Source organism: Colius striatus, chromosome 8 (assembly GCF_028858725.1).
Source record: "Colius striatus isolate bColStr4 chromosome 8, bColStr4.1.hap1, whole genome shotgun sequence".
Classification (NCBI taxonomy): Eukaryota; Metazoa; Chordata; class Aves; order Coliiformes; family Coliidae; genus Colius; species Colius striatus.
Genome location: NC_084766.1, coordinates 2,005,380 through 2,020,425, shown reverse-complemented (window position 1 = coordinate 2,020,425; position 15,046 = coordinate 2,005,380). Strand labels below are relative to the sequence as shown.

Genomic DNA, 15,046 nt, shown 5'->3' with positions numbered 1-15,046 from the left:
TCCAGGTCCGTGGTGTTTTCATTCAGTCCGCCTCTGGTACAACACAGCTCCCTCTGAGGCTGCACGTGTACTTGAGGTAAGAAAGACTTGATATAAAGAATAATTATGGCCTGGGTAGCAGTTGGTTCAGCATGTTGATGAAACTCCAAAGAAGCTTTGGCCATTGTGGTGACTTTGGACATTAATCCGTGCCCGTGTTGTTGTAATTTGATACTTTATGCTGTCTTGATTGTGTTACTTACGAAATGCCATAAAGTACAAGTAATCAGATGAAGCTGAGTAGTTGAGCCTTCACATTTGCAGGTCTGTATGCTCCCTTGAAGTGAGTTGTAAAAGTGTTAGAGCCTGTGCTGGGTATGCAGCCTGTAGCACTGTGTAATAGTACTATAGTGCAGTACATCAGCGTTGACGGGTGTGTGCAGCAGGGAAAGACTGAGATACAGAATGAAAAATAGGAGTTGGTTTGCTGGATCTTGAACAAAACCTCCTGGGTGGGAAAGGATGTGATGTCCTCGTTTATGGTGTAGCTATTGGTATATTGGGTCTAAGGTTATTCTTTTTAGCTTTCCTGTTTTGTCCAGTGTGCTCTTCAAAGATTGACTTTTTGTACCGCAGTTATTCAATGAGTGGGGATATGAAGATGAAGCAGTAACCTTCTTCAGAGTGCCTCAGTAGCTGTTTTTGGCACTAGCTTGCTGTACTTTCAAAAGCAGAAATGTTCATTTTGCTTTGATGGACTTTATCCTCCAGAGCTCGGTGGGATGATAGTGCACAAGATAGGGAGCTGCCACGAGTTCTGTCCTATGGGTTGCTTTGATGTTATGAGCTGGAGACAAGTCTGGAGCATCAGAACAATAGATTTAATTTCTCATCATCTTCTGGGAACAGTGGTAATAAGAGTTTGACTTCTTGTCTCTCAAGTATTCCCTCACACATGCATCCCTGCTAGCTCCTTATCAGCTGCTGCGCTGGGCTCTCTGGCACCACAAAACACACCAGAAAACACGTCTCCCAGCCCTCTGGGAAGTGCCTGTTTCATGTTTCTGTGTGCCTCCCCAGTTAATAAAGTTCCTTTGAAAGAGGGGATTTAGAAAGGAAGAGTGATCACACCTGTGGATTTGGTTTATGTCCAGCTCTTTGTGTTTAAAGTGTCTATCTGTTTCTGGGCTGGAGCTAGTTGCTGAAATGTGATCCTTTGTAACACAGGAGTGTTGCATCATCTGGGACAGGTATTGCAGAGCTCCCTGAGATTCAGCTGGTAGGATTTTAAGCAGGACAGGGGTAACTATGTTAAATTTTGAAGTTCTGTCTTAAACCCGATGTCACTTTTCATCGGGGTAGACTCTTTAATCTTCTTGTTCTCGTGCTCTCAGGGAGTTAGAGGGGCAGTAGCATCTGTGCGTGATGTATAAGGCTGATGGCTGTTTCACGAGCCATTCAGTGCTTCTATCCAGAGCCTCTTCACTGGCACAGAGAATGCAGGCCCTGCACATTCACATTCCTTCAGGAGGCTTTAGAGGATGCAGTACCTACTGGCATTGCAACACGTGGGCCTTGGGGCACCGTCACTTGGCATTGATTTGTGGGTACTGCTGAGATCCAGAGCACTCCAGAGAAAGTTCAGAGGCGTGTTGCTTGCAAGTGAGGGAGAGTCGGTAGTCTGCCAAACCCTGAGCTTGGTAGGTGGGCACAGATGACTGAAGAGGTTGAATCATGCCTTTAGTGTATGGATATGGGATGGATATTGTGCTTCTGAGAGTACCTTGGACATCCTCCAGCCTCAACCTTCCCACAGAACTGCCACGTTGAGAAGAGATGAGCATGATTTCCTTTTGCCATCTCCCTCTTTGTTTCTATACTCCTTCCTTTCTTTTTGTTTATGATTGTTCTTTAAAGAAATAGCATTAAACCCAGATCTTCACGATTTTAACAAAAGGGAGGTGCACAGGGCCCTCATTCATCACCTTTTGTCAACAGACTTGATTTGACATCTGAGACTACAGAGAAACTTTGGCAAGTGCAATGATTTCCCGTGTGGGGGTAATAAGAGAGAAAAAAGCTGTCAGTTGAAAACAGCAGGAGCTGCATTAGCAAATATAAATTAAACAGATGGCTAAGATGCTGCAGCTGTCGCATAGTAGCTCCAGGAACATCTTTAGCTTAGAGCTGCAGGAGGCTGTTTTAAAAGGACAGATGAAAACAACAACAAAGCAAACTTCAGCATGACGAAAGACACAATGGAGCCATTCAGATGACTATATGAAAATCAGCCCGGCACTGACTTCTTTTTCCATCACCTTTTCAAATCTTGAGGCTCTACAATTAATTTAGGATCACCTGTTATAAGATCCCATGACAGCTTCTGGTGTCAGGGCTTTGTGTGCCGGTTTAGAGGTATTCTTCTGTGCCTCTGTGAGAGACACTGGCTCCCACACGTGCTCTGGAAAGTGGGGAGACATGTAACACACATCATTTGATGATCTTCAACTGTTTTGATCTTCAGCTGTTTGCTATACAGCTGCTTCAAGGCAAGAACTGGTTTGTAAGTAACGTGTTTTTTGGAAGAGCAGTGTTAAAAGTGTTAACATTTTGGTGGAGGAAGCTCCTGCATTTAAAGTGTCTCGATGTATTTTCAGATGAAAAGTGACTGTTCTTTTTCCCTTGTGAAAGAAGTGGTAAAACTGCATCCAAGTATGTTTGTTGAAATGCAGGCATAGGTTAAAATTAGGACAAATTGGACTTTCAGTGCTGTTTTCTCAGAGGCCAAAAGGCAATTACTTTTCTAAACGTTGTCTGTAATGTATTTCCCTCCATTAAGGTTGACTGTGTGTCACAGATACCTTGTGCCTAAGCAGAAACTGTTATAGTTAGGGGATGAAGGTGTGAGTTGGGAAATAGATGCAGCTGCATTGGAAGCCTGTGTTTTACCTGCAAAGAAACAGTGAACACAAATGGACTCCTAGACAGGATGGCTGATTTCCCAGAGTTATGCTTTTTCTGTTTGCCTTCTTTTACTGAAAGAAGTATTCCTGGATTTATGGTTGACTTCTGAAATGATCCTGAATATGCAAGAAATTGTGGATTGTGGTTGTACTACAGGCCTTTGTGACACCTTCTGCATGTGTTGTCCCTCTACAATCAGCATCTCAAGGTGCAGTTAGATCTAATTCTGAACTTCATCTATACAGATGATTTGAGAGCTACAAAACCTACATATAAAAAAAAGTTAAGTCTTTTGTTCCTCCATGTTTATCCTTACTCCCATCAACTCCATAAAGCTTGAGGACATGAGCCATAGCATGCTCTGAAACTCAGTGAACCTCTCTTCTCTTAGAGCTAGGAAGTTCATCATTGAGATGTAAATACTCTTCTCTGGCTAAATCTTTAACCTGTCCTACACTTTCTTAGTGAGTCAGGACACAAATCATGAAGGCCATCAAAGGCCAAAAGCAACAGCTTGAGCTTATTTGTGTGAGCTTGCTGAAAACAGTTCAGGGTGCTTCAGCCGTCTCTGAGCAGAAGTGAGCTCCTCATTGCTAAGTGCATTTCATTTGCTGCTGCTTCATGCTTTGGTGTTGAACAGAACTGCTGATCATGCCAAGTAACTGTTGTTTATACCTTTCAAATGCAATTTCTGCCCCTGCAGAAGCTCTGGAACAGTTATGAGTGCCAGAAAACTAAGAGGAGAAAAGCCTGAGCCGGAGTGTATGCCTTAGCTCCATTTTTGCTTACGGAAACAAAGTTTGCCTTGAAGTATACTTGAACTTAAGAGTGATGAATGTGGGATATCTTTGTCAGTGATGGAGGGATGTTTCAGAATGGGTGACCTTCCACTGGGAAGCCTGGCCTCAGCCTCCACATATTTGCTTCTAGACTTTTGCTCTGAATGCATTTAGATAGCTAAACTTCACTGGCAGGATGTGCTCTGTCTTGTGTAGGCAGAACCCCGGGGCATGCAAAAAGATTATGCACTGAACCCTGCAAATTCCCTGTGAGCTGTCTTCCTGGGAAGAAATGAAGGGATCATTTAGCATGATGAGATGCTAAGGAGAGGTGACGGTTAAGGAGGGATGGGAAGGAGCTGAAACAGAGAAATGAGTGGAATGGGAAGAAGCAGAGGGGCAAGATAGCCCTGCCTTTGGAGGTAGATACCTTAGTTTTTTCCTACTGAGTATCCCAAAGGCAAGAATTAACTTTTCTAGCTAGAAATACAGTTAGTGTCTTAGGGCCATATTCTGTCCTTGATCTTCAGGCAGACCCGGTGATACCAATGGAAACTGCTCTGGAGGATGGAGGGGTACGTGGTTGCTATGCTGTAGGTCCAGTGAACAGAGTGCTACCTGGCCTGTGGCTCAGAGCTAGTGGTGAAAATGTATTTATAGCTTTTGAATGAAAGCTGTGACATAAATTTTCATGTTGCATGAAGGATTAATATCCAACTCTCATTGATCAGGAACAGCTGCTTGCATGCCAAACGTATGCTAGGGGGAAAAGGAAACATGATCCAGCTGTTTTCAATGCTCCCATGACAGGAAAGTGCTTCTAACTGAAGGCAAGAAATCCCAGCCTTTTGGTGCTGTAACTTTGGTGCTTTGTAGCTTTTTGATAGCTTAGACAGTCTGCAGAAAGGTTTCTTGTATTTTGGCTCTCATTTGAACCTTGTTCTTTTCAAGCCTAGTTCAGAACTGTCAGGTCTGGTTTTCAGGTCAGTGCTGTTCTTCATGCTGTACCAACAGGTTCATTGGTGACTGAGAGAACACGTAGCCATTATAAATTGCTGCTTATTATTATGCTTATCATTTCAGAGGTCACATGCATAATCCCTAGGTGTAACAGGACTGTGCATGGGGTAGTCCTGGTATGTGGGCTGTGTGTTCTGCAGCGCTGTGCCAGTAAACAATAGGTTACTGATTAATTTACAGTAGCTAGTCTTTTTCTAATTTGTCTCAATAGCAGAGAAGATTGAGCTTCGTGTTTGCTTTTGCTTTAAAGTAGATTTAGCTTTACTTCTCAGTGGAAAGCACCGAATACACCTGCTTAACTTTTGGTAATGAAACCATCTTTCATTTGGAAAACAGATTTTCTGTACTGTTGAGCAGCTGATTTCCCTTACCTGTGGCAATTCCCATCTCTTGTGTTTGAGTTCCATTCCAGATTCAGGTATGTCTGACCTGAATCAGCTTGTGCAAAAATGTTCAGGTAGTTTGTAACCCGCCCCAGGTTTGAGACGTGGCTGTGCCAAAGGCTTGCACTGAGTGCACGCAGAGCTTTGGTGCTAGAAAATTGTTTGCAACTGCAGATGGATATGGAAAGACACCCTTCTAAAATAAACACAGGTATGTGCTGGAGGAAAGCCTTCCAGAGATGTGAAACACCTGAGTTTCCTTTCCCTGTGTAAGCAAGCCCTTAGGTGATAGGATTTGCTGCAGACTGCTAGCAAGATGCAGAAAACATTTACAGGTTGAAAGGCAAAATGTAAATGCAGTGCTGGTAGCTGCAGGCTAGCACCCTGAGCCGCTCAGAGGAAAGCTAAACAGCACTAGAACAAAAATGGCAAGCAGTTGTTTGGCAACCTGGCATGGTGGCACTTCTCCACCTTTGTTAGGAGACAAGTAACAATTGGGTATTGATGTTGGTTTAAACTGGAGTGAGAAAACTGGGCTCTTTAACAGCCAATGATGGTGCAGTTTAAAACGAGTGCTGCAGGAACTAATTCCTTGTGCCATAGTCTGTGCTCTTTGCAGTTGTGCAGGTAGTTTCTAGGCATTCACTCCAGTGCTGTTAATATTCTGTTCTTTTCTATTTGCCAGAGTATATCTAACCAAAGCTTTATCTTATTTATCTTGATTATTTTGGCTTCTTGCTTCTTAAAGGAAACAAAACCAAAACACCAGCAATTATTTTGTATTAACTAGTTCCCTTTCCAAAGGGCCCTATTGCTTCTGGCTTGCTCACGTGAATAAAGGAGAGCAGAGGCTTGCTGTTATGAAAGCAGCAAATACACATCCTTCCTTTGTAGCCTCCCAAATATGTTGGTCAGAGCTACCAGAGTTCAAGGTCTTGCCAGCATGGCTGTGTTTTGTTAAGGTTCTGCAAAGCTTGCCCTGAGTTGGCATGCAGTAATCTATGCTAGATTCAGTCAGATACCACCAAAACCGTTTCTGCCAGTACAGCTTGTGTTTTTCAGGGAACTGGTATTAGCTGTTCTGGCAAAATAACTTCTCTGCCTGTGTAAACCCCACCTCAACTAGGCAGATTTGCTAGTATAGCTATTTTAGCAAAGCCTTTCTACTGTAGAAAAGACCTTATTGATAATACTGCTTGGTTCCCACAGCAGATGAAAGGCACAATACAAAGGGCTTTACAAACATGAATTAAGCTCCACAACACCCTTGTAAAATAAATCATTCTTCTGGCTTGCCAGTGTCCAGTTGCTTTTAATATGAGATGTTTTGTGGGGATGAGAAGAAAAGGTTGAAGATTCAGAGTTGGGAGGAATTAAGGGCTTGTGGAATTGTAGCGTTGATAAACTAAACAAGTTTCTAACAGGTTGGGATCCCCTGCCATCTCTTTCTGAGGTTTCCAGTGTCCTAGCAAAATCAGAGGTTTAGAGTATCAAATAGCTACTGGTTGCTGGTTTCACCTTGGTCTTTGATGTTATTAGGAGTTCTAATGCTGACACTTGGCAATTCCTTTCCTCCTGAAAACCTGGAGCTGGCTTTTGTGCATGTGGTGTTCTCATTAATACTGTTTTTAATGACAGTGTTCTCTTTGATTTATTTGTATTGGAGTCTTGCAGTCTTGTAGTTCAGGGTATGAACAGCTTACATAGCTCAGGGACCTCAAAGGGAATGGAGAGGGGAGCAAAACTATAGATTCACGCACAAGAATGATTTTAAAGTCAAGTCACTTGAAAAGTAGAGTAGGCTGATACTGAGTTTGCCCACGTGGTTTCAGTTTGGACATTTTTGTGTGTTAGTTATCACATGGTTTTTAGTTATCATACTCTATTCATTCCCTTTCATCTCTTTGGAACGAAGAACAGAAACTATACAAGGATGCAGGTTAGTTTTCTTCTTTGCTGTTCACCAGCATCGCTTTTGAATTCAGCCTGTAAACTTTTGAGGCAGGACCAGGCATTTCTGCAGCCCTCTGTTAAACAGCATCTCCTGGATTCTGGAGTAACACATCTGTCAGTTTAAGCAAGTTTAAGCAAGCTGTGCAATTTATCCTCTTCCCAGTTCACGGCCTTCACGTGATGGCAGTTGTTTTCACAGATAAGTTACCTTTCCTCAGCAAGTGTAGTGAGGGACCTGCTTCTGAAAAGCTGTCCCAAACCATCTGAAATCTGTGCAGTGGTGGAGACACCTACCCTGAGCATTCCCTGTCCTCACCCTGCCTGCCTGCCAGGGGAAGTTCAGTAACTGGCTGGCTGTGTGCTTGATCCTCCAAGAGGTGCTTGATCTAATAGGAGTATTTTTGTGCTCTGTTTCCACAGCAACAGCACACTTTGTTTTTTCCTTTCTCAAGGTGTCTATTGCCTCGAGAATTAGACCTGTGGAAAGCCTTGGCCTTCTTGTCCCCTATTGAGATTTCAGCTCAAGATTTCACAGGTCGAGAGTGGAAGGAGTAGGATGGGAGTAGAGTGCGACTCTCGTCAGAGCCGGTGTGATTATGAAGTGACGGTGGAAGGAATGAGCCCTAATTGCAAGGTTTAGTGTTAATAAAGTGACTGTGATGAAAGTCATGGCTCTTTCTAAGCTCTGCAAATGAAAGACCTGGGTTTGGAACGTTAGCAATGACAGTTTCAGCCCTTTGCACGTGCTCTTGTAATCATTTAGGATCCGTGTCCACACGTGTGTTTGTACAGAGTATAAAACCAGGTGTACAATCTTCTGTCCACCTGCTCATAGACACTTTGTGTGTGTATGTCACATTAAGAATCCTCTTCTTCTGTCACAGCATTCGTCCTAGCACTGTGGGGAAGGGACATGCTATGTTTAATTGCTCAACTGGAATAGGAAGTCAACGCTAAGCCACCTCTTGGGCATGGTACCTCCTGTAGGTAGCAACACCAGAGCAAACATGTCAGTCTCTACATCTGCTGCTGTGGGGAGCAGTGAGCAGCTTTCCATTTCTCAAATGCTTCCATACATCAGACCCTTCTTGTTATCATTTAAAGGTAGGTGTGAACAAAAGCACATGGTGTGACACTGATGTCTTGCTGGTGCTGGCTTTTCTCCTCTGCAGTTAAGCAGGCAGTCACTTATGTGGATGCCTAACACAAGCCTAAACACAACTGCTGTATTTTTTCAACTGTTTTCATTTTCCTTCTTCCCAGTATCCTGGTCCTAAGAACTAAACTGTCATCTTTCCCTGCAGAGCATGTAATTTGTGGTACTCAGCTGTTCCCTGTGATTTTTTCGTCCTTCTTTTCCCTTTCTTAGGAGTTGCATGTTCTAGGGCACATGGCAGTAAGTGCTGTTCTGCTCTTAAACTCACTAGAAGGAGTGTGTTGTGGAATAATTCAAAGTTCAGACATGTAGGTTATTAGTATTGGACCCAGGAATCTCTGTTCCCTTAAGGGAGATTGTCTAAAGCAGTATCTGTCCCTGTGTTATGCTTTTGCAGTAGAGGCTTCAGCTTGATGTCAGAGTGTGGTGATTTTAATTCCTAGTAGTTTTGAGACAGGATGCTCAAAGTTTGTTATTTTGCCCTGGCAAACAGTAAGTGGATGGAAAATCAGTGGCTGATGGATGAAAGCACAGAATCTGGGGTTACAGTGCAAAGGAACATGGCTTGTAGCCATCTTTGCAGTGCTAAGGCCAGAAATTCACTGATACTTATCCATATAAAGTATAGAAAAAGCTGTTCAGGATTAAGCATCCAAGTCAGAAATGTCATGGATGTACAAAAGCCAGAAGTCAATTAATATATCTTCAATTGCTTTCTAATTACAGGCACATCTTGATGTACATTTCTTGTTAAAGGTCTTGTCATTAATTCAAAGGCAAAGGGCATTCCGGTACCCAAGCCTTTTAAAATTGACAATGCAGTTTATGGTTCCAAGTCTTGCATTACTTGACTTCACCTCCTTCCAGTTGCATCTCTTTTCCCTGCATGTTGAAGAAACTGGAGGTTTTAGTTTACTCAAGGACTTCTCTGTTGCAAGATCCGAGCGTGAGATCCCACGTCCGTTTAACATTCAGTAATTTACCATTAAGCTACTTGACACGTTAAAATTGATGTTAATAGTGTCTTGATTGAACAGCACTCATTACCACTCGCTGTGATTTGGCCAAATCAGTTTCCTAGCAGATGTCTCAATAAAGGAGCCATCCTCCTATGGCATGTCCAAATTAAGCTGAGCTCATTGCAGTAATGCTTTGCACTTACAGAGCATCTTTCATTGCAAAGCACTTCACACAATCACGTATATTGGGAAAACATATTAGGTAATATAATGACCAAAGTGAATCGACGTGTTTTAAAGAGCTACAGGATGTTTTATAACTTCCAACAGATGTCTTGTGTTATAATTTTTAGTGTTTAGTACAAAGCAGTTGTGGAGTGGTTTCCAGCACAGAACTCTGTTTATATAGCTTGCAGAAGAAGGTTTGAGTTAACCCTCTGAAGGTTGCAACAGGGGCCTCTATAGATAACAAATATTTCAAACCACAGCTTCAGACTACTTTTAAGTTATCCCCTCCAGCCAGCCTTAGACTCTTTGGTGCTCTTCAAGCTTCTCCTCGTTTATTTTCTTTCAATATTGTATAATCACAGAAAATACTTGTGATTTTTTCCATCTTTCCTCTCTTTGGTGTTTCCTTGCAGCATCACTTACAACTCCTGTCCCAAACTAATGGAAAACGCAAGCACAGAGGATGTTTTCTCAGTGTTAGGTTCATAAGACATTCCTCCTTAAGTCCTCACAGTTTGTTTGTCTGTGTTTTAATACTTTGGGCTATGTGAGCAGGGGCAGCTGATGTAAATCAGAACTGTGCATCCGCAGCTCTAAGTATTTTCTACGTTCAAATTGTTCACCTCTGATGTGCTTTTCTGGCTCCTATTTTCCAGCTTCTCCAGCATCCACAAATGAATGTATTATAATGTGTCACAGGTGCAGTGCAGTGCAAAGCAGATACCTGATACATGACACCAAGCAAGTCGCTGCCTAATTTGCTTCTGTTCAAGAATCGGATTAATCGTGCTTTGCATTTACTTAATGGTTATGTTCATCGATCGTATTTTACAGATAGCATAACTGAGAGCAGGCACTGAAGGCAATTTGCCCAAGATCCCAGTATTTCCTGTAATTCTGGTTGTGTTTTCCTGATTCGATTTGGAATGACTGGATTCAGAACTGTATGTAATTTCAGAGACGTGTGATGCATCAACTTTGTGGCCCGTGGCGTAACATTCAGACTCACCATTTTGCTTGCTGCATGCACCTGACTGCGTTTGCTTGTCACTGCAGCTTGTTTTATTGCCATATTTTCCCAAGCTTCATCTGACATGGGCCATCTAGGAAGGTTGATGTCCATGTTATGTTACAAGGTGAATGTTTAGGTTGGGTTTTGGCCACCCTTGAAAGCACAAAGTACATTCAAAGTTTCCAAATAGTCAAAGTATTTCTTGCATGTATTAGATCTTTGTGTAACACAAAGGGAGTTGAAGTGATTTTACTTAAACCAAGGATGTAGACATTCCAGTGCTGAAGGCAAAAGCTCAGGGAGCGGAGGAGCAGTTGACAAGAGGCTGAGAAGGTGGAGGAGCTAGCTGTCTGGTCAGGAGGCTGAGGGACGCTCCTTCCTGGCCCCCCCGTGAGACCTTTGAGTTTGATTTAGTGCCCATACTGCAACGTTTAAAGAAAATTAAGGATCCGGCAAGAGAGAACTGTGAGAGACCCACTGAAGGCTTTCTGAGGCATTAATGGTCCTGGAAGTGGAGTCCTCTTACATTATTCATGCCCTGTGAGGTTTTAGCCAAGCTGAGCACTCTGCACTCAAGTGTGGTAGTAGAAGGTAAAAGGAAATTAACCCTATAGTGATATATTACAAGTTCCTTGCCAAGGTAATCATTTAGACAGTGTGCTGAGGGGACAGGAGCATGTCTGCAAGGGGAGAAAACAGATTTCCCCTGGGAACTTGCTCTAAGAAAGTGCAGCAAAGCGAGGGACAAACTGCTGGAACCTGTCTGTAACGCTGCGGTCCCTTCCTGCCTCATCCTGCCTCAGCACTTACAGCTTCCAAGAGAAGATACATCTTACAGCTGCAAGGTGAGCTAGTACTCAGAGCTTTCCAAAGCTGTGGCAAGGTCTGCTCTTAGAAGAATTCAGCATGTTAAGACCACAATAGCAAAGACTTTTAATGATTTGTGGATTGGGTACCAGCAATCTCTTCCTGAGCCCCAACCTTGAGTCTGTAGATGTTACTGTGTTTGTTTCTTAAGTAATCTGCTTACATTTAGGATTCTTCTTTTCTTTTCTCCCATTGTGACGTGCTCTGTGCTCGAGGGGGCTTTTAGGAAGGCTTCAGAAACAGGAGGCTTTTAATGCAGTAGATCTATATTGGTAATTGATCTGGGATGTTTGCGTTGGAGTGGTCTCTTATATCCAGCTTTTACTCCCTGTCTGTCCACTGAGGTTTCACAGCAACTGTCCAGGATCTAAAACATCATTGTGAACTAGTGGAGAATGACCTCACTCAGAGGCTAACTGTTACTCTGGGAGTGGTGAGTAGGTCAAGACACGTTCTCCTCCCCCTCTCCTCTGCCCTCATGAGACTGCATGTGGAGTATTGTGTCCAGTTCTGGGCCCCTCAGCTTTAGGAGCTGCTGGAGAGAGCTCAGCGCAGGGCCACAGAGATGCTGGAGTGGAGCATCTCCCTTGTCATGAAAGGCTGAGGGAGCTGGGGCTCTGCAGCTTGGAGAAGAGGAGCCTGAGGGGTGACCTCATTCATGTTTACAAATCCATAAAGGGTGGGTGTCAGGAGGATGGAGCCAGACTGTGCTCAGGGATGGCCAGTGATAGGACAAGAGGCAATGGGTACGAGCTGGAACAGAAGAGGTTCCAAAGAAACACAAGGAAAAACTTCCCTGTTGAGGTGAAGGAGCACTGGCAGGGGCTACCCAGATGGGCTGTGGAGTCTCCTTCTCTGGGGACATTCAAACCTACCTGGGTGAGTTCCTGTGTGCCCTGCTCTAGGTGGTGCTGCTCTGGCAGGGGCCTGCACTGGATGAGCTCTCAAGGTCACCTTACTTTGGAGGCAAGGAAGAGAGCTCGGGGGAAAATGCAATACCTGTGCCAAGTGCTGCTTAACTTGTGAGCACAGAGCATAGATCTCCCCATAGTGCTCACAGGCTCATTACATCCAGATTCCTTCTTTTTCTCTCCCACTTATGGAAGATTATGTTCAAGGGTAATGTTTTTAAAGGCAAATTATTACTTAGGAGCACAGGGTCTATGGCTTTTAGGCAAAAGACAGTCCTGAAAATGTTACCCTGGAAAGTATCTGTCTTCTGGCTTGGAGGGAGTTGTTTCATTTTTGTTGGAGCCAAGAATTTGATGCATTTGCCACTTGACATAGCTTTAAGAATAATTTGATTAAAAGATTGTGCCTTGGAGTCCAGCAGTCTGGAGTAAAGGGCCTCGGTGAGCAGCGTATCTCAGCGTGTCTGTGGTTTGGACCAGAGCAGTAAGGACCGGGAGGAAAACTGCACGTTCAAGACAGTGATTAGTACTAGTCTGGGTATCAAAACTGCACCCATGATCCTTAAGAGACAGGAAGGAGAAGAGCTTTTGTAAGAAAGAACTCATTCCTCTGAAGCCTTGTGCAGATTGGGTCCGAGCTCTAGGTTGTGCAGCCTCATAGCTGCACCTTAAACGAGCCGTTGCCATGTTACCCCTTGGACCTTTTTCAGCTTGCTGAACATTTCTTTTGCTGGCATGTAGCACCAATACATAGTACTGAACACTCTGGAGATTCAAATGTTAGTAATGGCAGCCTTTGAGGGATGATTGAGAAGCTGTGCTGGAAGTTTTGCCTTCATTTTAAGTATGCTAAGCATTTGAGAGTGAAGCAGTGAAACTCTTTTTGACATGGTTTCAACTACTTCAACTTCCTCATAACCTTTGCTGCTGGCAGGTCATTTTCTTGATGTGGCATTTTTGCTTCAGTGTCCATCACAATGTATTATCAATAACAAGTGCAGTGAAAAAGCTGCTGGAAGTTCCAAGAAGTCTCTCTTGAAGAGCTTTGGCAGCCCAGGCTTTCCACCACTTGCCTGTCATCTGTTGAGACAGAGCCTCTTACAGTAGTCCTACTCGTGGTAATTTGGGGAACAATTGCAAGAAGTTGTGTATTTTTTTGTCCTTCTCTAGGTAATGCTTTCAGATTCTTTGTATGCTGCTTATTTAAAGAAATCTCTATAGTGTTACAGCTTCTAATCCCTCACAAGTAGGTGCAGTCAGGCATGAACCCCCCCTGAGCCCCCCCAGCCCAGTCAGTGGGAGCAGGGCTCTCTGTTCAGCCACATTTGGAGTTCAGTCCAGCCTTTGGTTCCCCCCACATCACAATGGTGCCTGCAGGGCCTGGGGCTTAAAGCAAAGCAGCAACGTGCTTAACCTCCATTGCAGTTAGTAACAACCAGAAGAGATGGGGAAATAAAAAGCAGTAGTCCAAGGATGAGGGAGCAGAGAAACACCACTCCTCTCAGTCAGAAGCAGCGTGACAGGAAAGTCTTGCTCTGGCAAACAGCTAAGCTTAGCCTGGGAAATAAGGGGGAGGAACTGCAGGGACTGGGTTTCACATAAAGCATGCTGGCTCCATTTGAGTGTTCAGCATGCCTGCTATGCTTAATAATGGTGGTATTTAAATAGTTTTCAGCAGACTTTGAAGTTAGAGGCACCTTGAGTTAAGGTAGAGGTCAATGTGTTGTAACTGTTGGCTGAACATTGATAACAACTTTGTGCACTTTGATATTTTTAAGCTATTTGACCAAAAAAAAAGAAAAGAGGAATATTTAGGAGTAGAATTTTTAATCGAAAATTCCATAATTGTGGCAGTTTTATGTGGCAAAACCCATCAAATCACAGAAGGCTGTGATTTTCCTGCATTCAGAGTACTTTTTTCCATGTCCTAATTGAACGTGTGAAATGAAACTCTTGGGCCCAGGATTTTTTTTCCTCCAACGTGCAGAGAAGCATCTATTTATGGTTCTACATTTTGGACCACGCTTGTCAAGTTATTTCAAAGCAGGGAAATCCCAGGCAAGAGGGAAAAGGGTATCTCCCACTCGAAGCAGCATAATGGCTGTGCCTGGGAGGCTGGTGCACCCTCTGGGTCCCGGCAGCAGTGAAGCAGGGGAGCATTGGTGTAGACAAGCCTAGCACTGCTTACCTGGAAGGAATTGCTCCAGAAGATTTTATCTTCTGTTTAGGTTTGATATTCCCTGCTCACTTCCCACTCCCTTCTCTCCTTCCTTCTATCTTCCAAGGCTGCCTTCTCTGGAAGATGATGCTCCCCTTCCCTGATCATTGTTTGAAGAGGGCAGGAGAGACAATAGCAGAGCATGGAAGAAGGGCATGCAGTTGTATTGTCTGTATTGTCAAGAGCATTTAGAACACTTAGGGTGGTGACTGCTGGAGGCACAGTGCTGCTTCAGACCTTTTAAGATATAGTTGAGTGGAGATTGTACTAGTATAATGAGGGCAGTGTGGGTTGAAAGAACAATTACAGGAGAGTACTCCAGCTGAAGTGGGGAAAAAAGTATTTGCCCTCCCTCCCCTTTAACAGGAGCATGTTTACATAATTAGTGGGAAAACTGCTCTCAAATATCTGTAATTTTGTGTATATTCCCATGGTGAAAATGCTTTCAGAGGTTGCAATTTTGTGTATATTCACATGGGGACAGTAGAACGTGTGACTATAAACCACCTTTACAACCACATCTCAGCTGCATCATCTGTTTGTTCCTTCAAATGTGCACAGCCCTTTCTTGCACTCAGAGGTTGAAGAAACCAGCAAAGCATCAGTCCTGAGGGTAC

The 15,046-nt window shown here is 43.6% G+C and overlaps 1 protein-coding gene across 4 annotated transcripts in view; it reads left to right on the top strand.

Moving 5' to 3' along the window:
- Positions 1–15,046, top strand: part of NDST2 (N-deacetylase and N-sulfotransferase 2) — a 117,420-nt gene that overhangs the window by 43,864 nt on the left and 58,510 nt on the right. For 3 of the 4 annotated variants that reach the window (XR_009819149.1, XM_062000818.1, XM_062000819.1), the window contains exon 3: positions 6–76. The exons of the other annotated variant lie outside the window; for it this stretch is intronic. The gene's annotated coding sequence lies outside the window, so the exon portion shown is untranslated. The remainder of the gene's footprint in view (positions 1–5; positions 77–15,046) is intronic. 4 annotated transcript variants of the gene reach the window in all.